General features: G+C 37.2%; 1 pseudogene; it reads left to right on the top strand.

Annotated features, from left to right (window-relative positions):
- Positions 1-2,201: 2,201 nt before the first annotated feature.
- On the top strand, positions 2,202-4,333 carry LOC109388182 (threonine--tRNA ligase, cytoplasmic pseudogene; annotated as a pseudogene).
- The last annotated feature ends 1,378 nt before the right edge of the window (positions 4,334-5,711 follow it).

Here is a 5,711-nt window from a genome sequence, read left to right as displayed (position 1 = left end):
TAGATAAAGAGGAGGTGGTACATATATATAATGAAATATTGCTCGGCCAGGGAAAGAAATGGGTTCTTGCCATCTGCAGCAGCATAAATGGACCTGGAGGGAATTGTGTTGAGTAGAGTGTCAGAGAAAGACAGATGCAATGAGATTTTGTTTATACGTGGAATCTAAAGTACAAAATAAACAAAACAGAAATAAATTCATAGATATAGAGAACATTTAGATGATTGCCATATGCAAAGGGGTTTGCAGGTGAGTGAAAAAGGGGAAGGGATTAAGAAGTACATATTGGTTGTTACACAGTAATGATGAGAATGTAGGGTATAGCATAAGGAATATAGTCAATAGTATTGTAATAACTATGTATGGTGTCAGATGGTACTAGACTTGTTGGGGTGATAAATGAGAGAGTGTTGGGAGGCAGGGTGTAAAAAATGGAGTAAAAAGTACAAATTCATAGTTATAAAATAGTTATGGGGATGTAAAGTAAAGCATAGGTTATAAAAGCCAATAATATAGTAATAATTATGTACGAGATCTGACAACTAAGATCGCAAACTCATCCTAGAAAAATTGCTACCTCACTGTCTAATATCATTATGGTCACCTTCGAAGTAGTCCCCTTGGGAAGCTATACACTGAAACCAGTGCCTAGTCCACCTTTCAAATCAATTTTGGAACTCTTTTTCTGGAATGGCCATCAGAGCTGTCTTTGTATTACCCTTGATGTCCTAATGTCATCAAAATATCTTCTTTTCAATATTTCCTTTATCTTTGGATAAAGAAAGAAGTCATTGGGGGCCAGATCAAGTGAGTAGGGAGAGTGTTCCAATACAGTTATTTGTTTACTGGCTAAAACTCCCTCATAGACAGTGCCATGTGAGCTGGTGCATTGTCATGATGCAAGAGCCATGAATTGTTGGCCAAAAGTTCAGGCTGTCTAACTTTTTCACACAGCCTTTTCAGCACTTTCAAATAGTAAACTTGGTTATCTATTTGTCCACTTTGTACAAATTCATAATGAATAATCCTTCTGATATCAAAAAAGGTTAGCAACATTGTTGCAACAAGTTCACAAACTTAATTGCCAGACCTCATATACTGCCAGGTGAGTACTAGACTAGTCAGGGGGGATCATTTCTTAAATTATACAAATGTCTAACCACTATGCTGTATACCTGAAATTAATATAAAATAATAGCTAATGTCAACTGTAATTGAAAGGGGTGAAAAGTTTAAGGGGAACAAGAAGTACAGATCTCCAGGTATAAAACAAATAAGTCATGGAAATGTAAAGTACAGTATAGAGAATATAGTCGATAATATTGTGATAGCATGGTACGGTGTCAGATTGTTGCAGGACTTCTCATGGTGAACACTTCTTAGGTACATAAATGTTGAATAACTATGGTGTACACCTGAAACTAATATTATATGTATGTTAGCTATATTTTAACAAACATCTTAATAAAAAAAGAAAGAAAATCAGCTAAATTGTTTTAAAAACAGCAAAAACTAAGTAGCTTAAGTTAAAGACAAACTTTCTTCCTCACTTTGTGTTCATAGTTATGGAAAAATATTGTCTTAATGCTTTCTTTGAGTTTAACAAATCATCAAAAATAGTATTATAGAAAATTAAAGCACAAGAATTTTCTGCAGGACTTTCTTAGTTAATTATCAAAAGGAATTTTCTATCCAAAGACCAAAAGTCACCAAACTCTATTGTTATTATTGTAGACATGTACTGCTTACAAATTTGAATGGAAGCATTAGGATTTTTTCTCTGAAAGATACTAAACACACATTTAATTAGAAATGTTTGGGTTCACTTAAGAAACCAAAGCTCTTGTTAGCAAATCTTTTATGCAAAGAAAAGCTGGTTACAAGAGACTATAAAGTCATGTACAAGGCACTTGAGAAAGTATTACAAAGACACACGAAATTAAAAAGAAACACATATGCTCTGAATTTCTCTTTCTGAAATAACCACAAATGACATGGACAAAGATATCTAAATAAATGAAAAGATATTTATAAACAATAACTTTGCCAGTCAACAGAGGCCAATATTTGTACACAGCTAACATCTAGTTCCAGTTTAGCCACACTTATTCATTCAAAAAATGTTACTTGAGGATCGGCCTACACTTTCGTCTCCTTTAGACCATCGCTTTTGGGTTCTGTCTTCTCTTCATGATTCATCCATGTCCGAGGAGAAGGTCAGCAACCCTTCAGGGAAAATGGGAGGCGAGGAGAAGCCAATAGGTGCCAGTGAGGAGAAGTGAAAGGAAGGAGCCAAGAAGAACAAAGAAGGATCTGGGGATGGAGGTAGAGCAGAGTTGAATCCTTGGTCTGAATGTATTAACATGCATCTTGAGATGTATAATAAACCAAAAGCAGAACACTATTCCATTCTGGCAGAAAAATATAGCAAGTCAATTGAAGTCACTCTGCCTGATGGTGAACAGGTTGATGCAGAATCCTGGAAAACTATACCACATCAAATTGCTGGTGGAATTAGTCAAGCCCGGCTGACAACGGTGTTACTGCTAAAGTGAATAAAGTTGTTTGGGACCTACACCATTCTCTGGAGGAAGCTTGTAACTTAGAGCTTCTCAAGTTTGAGGAAAAGGAAACTCAAACAGTATATTAGCCCTCCAGTGCTCACATGATGGGTGAAGCCATGGAAAGTCTATGGTGTTTTTTTTATGTTATGGCCCACAAGTAGACAATGGATTCTATTATGACATATACCTCGAAGAAGGGGGTGTGTTCAGTAATGATTTCTCTTCTTTTGAGACTTTATGTAAGAAAATCATTGAAGAAAAACAAGCTTTTTAAAGGTTGGAAATTAAGAAGGACACTTTGTTGGAGATGTTTAAATACAACAAGTTGAAATGTCGAATACTGAATAAAAAAGTGAATGACTACCACAGTCTGTGGGTGTGGCTCCTTGGTAAATCTCTGCCAGGGTCCTCATGTTAGATACACTGGCAAAATGAAGACGTTGAAAATACACACACATTCCTCCACATACTGGGAAAGCAAAGCAGATATGGAGGCTCTCCAGAGAATTGACAACATTTCATTCCCAGGTCCTAAAATGTTGAAAGAGTGGGAGAAGTTTTAAGAGAAAGTTAAAAACCGAGATCATAGGAAAGTTGGGAGGGACCAAGAACTGTACTTCTTCCTTTAACTCAGCTGTGGAATTTTTCCTGCTGAACGGAGCATACATTTACAATACACTTATTGAATTCATCAGGAGTGAATACAGGAAACGAGGATTCCAGGAAGTGGTCACCCCACACATCTACAACAGCGACTCTGGATGACCTCAGGGCACTGGCAGCACTACAGTGAGAACATGTTCTCCTTTGAGGTGAAGGAGCTGTTTGCTCTGAAACCCACGAACAGCCCAGGGCACTGCCTTATGTTTGATCATCGGCCAAGATCCTGGAGATAGTTGCCTCTGCGGGTAGCCGATTTGGGGGTATTTCACAGGAATAAGCTCTTGGGAGCACTCATAGGACTCACAGGGGTATGCAGATTCCAACAGGATGATATTCACATATTCTGTGCCATAGAGCAGATTGAGGATAAAATAAAAGCTTGTTTGGATTTTCTGTGTACAGTATATAACATATTTGGATTTTTTTTTAAACTGAAGCTGTCTCCTCGCCCAAAAATTTCCTTGGAGATATTGAAGTCTAGAATCAAGATGAGAAACAACCTGAAAACAGTCTGAATGAGTGTGGTGAAAAGTGGGACTAAACTCTGGAGATGGATCTTTCTACAGTCCAAAGATTGACATACAAAGATGCCATTGGTTGATACCACTGGTGTGCAATAAAACAGCTGGATTTTCAGTTGCCCATCAGATTTAGTCTTACTTTTTTGTCAGCCATGATGGTGATGATAAGAAAAGGCCAGTGATTATACACAGAGCCTCCTTGGGGTCAGTGGAAAGAATGATTGCTACACTCACTGAAAACTACAATGGCAAATGGCCTTCTGGCTGTCTCCTCGCCAGGTAATGGTAATTCGAGTAGGACCAACTTGTGATGAATATGCCCAAAAGGTCGGGCAGCAATTCCATGAGGTTAAATTTACGGCAGACATTGATGTGGATCCAGGTTGTACATTAAATATGAAGATAAAAAATGCACAGTTAGCACAATACAACTTCATCCTAGTTGTTGGTGAAAAAGAGAAAACCAGTGTCACTGTTAACATCCGTACAAGAGATAATAAGGTACATGGATAACGTGCTGTTTCTGAAACCATTGTGTGGCTGCAGTAGCTCATGCAGTCCCACAGCAAACAGGCAGAAGAATGATTTTAATTAAGAACTTTGTCCCAACTGGCTCAGTGGAAAAGGATGAGCAGTGTTTCTATACCGTTAACTTTGGAGTCTGGAAAACATTAATTTACACTGAACTTGGAACAGTTTGGCAGAGTCAGCGTAGGTGACTGCAGAGGATCAACCTTTTCTGACCTAGACAGGTTTTAACAATGTGTATTTAGGGAGGTAATTAAAAGAGACATGTTAAAATGATTTTATTCATTAAACATCTGAGTACTGGAAATAAACCATGAGGAATGCTTCAGTGTGATGAGGGAGGATATTTTTGTAAATTTAATGCAGTTGAAAAATAGAATGTTTTCAAATTTGATTCAGATAAAAGACTAGAATTGGATCATGGTATAAAAATAAAAGCTTTAATTAAAAAAGAGTTACATGATCCCCCTACAACAGTACACATTTAACATTGACCACCCTTAAATACCTTCTCTAATAATTTTATTTCTGAGAACACTCCTCTAGTTTGTCTACCACTGCTCTGATTCTTCTTTCTGTTTCCACTACTCACTTTTCCTCCTCACTCCTCTTGGTGCTTCCATATAGGATGTCTCTAAGCCTCTGGAGTGCTTATCTTATTCCTTATCATTCTACTTGTAATCCATTGTGTCCCATATCATAAAGCTTCATTTATTATCTCTCCTCAGATGGCTAAGACTCTTATATTTCCAACTCTGAGCCTTCTCCCAAAGTTTAAGTCTGAAATTTTACTTCCCTTCTACCCTGGGTCTCTTGATATCTCTACCTTGGACTGAACACACCTTAGGCAAACCTCTCCCCTACACGAGTTTCATACTCCCTACCATCTCTTCTCAGGCCTAATTGTCACTTGACTCCCTGTTCCATCCCATCACTCTTCTCTAGAGACTCAGTTTTGAGGCCTCTTTTTAAAATGTCTAATCCGACCTCCCAAGTAGAAGGAACTCCCTCAAATTCCCACAAAACAAGACTGTATAGTATCATGGCTATTTGTTTTTTTCTAAAATTGCCTTTTGATTTTTAACTTTCTATTCATGGCAAACATCCCCTAGTCTTTCAAGCTAAGAATTTTGAATCAACTTGATTTCGTTTTTTTCTTATTCTCACATTTCATTAGTGATTAAAAATTGTAGCTCTTCCTCTGCAAATGCCTCTGGTTTGATACTTTATTTTAGAATTTATGATTCCCCTTCTCAAGCAGAAGCTCTGTCTTTCCTCTAACCCTACCAAACACAGTGTTTTACTGTGATTTCTGTTTAATATTTTATCCTTAACTGTTGTTATGCTGGAAATAACAATGACAGATTCTTTATCTGATTATCTACCAAAGCACCAAACACTAATTACAAATAAATTCCTTTATTTACTAATAAAT

This window comes from Hipposideros armiger, unplaced genomic scaffold (assembly GCF_001890085.2).
Source record: "Hipposideros armiger isolate ML-2016 unplaced genomic scaffold, ASM189008v1 scaffold_184, whole genome shotgun sequence".
Taxonomy (NCBI): domain Eukaryota; kingdom Metazoa; phylum Chordata; class Mammalia; order Chiroptera; family Hipposideridae; genus Hipposideros; species Hipposideros armiger.
The sequence above is the reverse complement of the archived record's forward strand: the minus strand, read 5'-3'. Positions and strand labels throughout refer to the sequence as shown.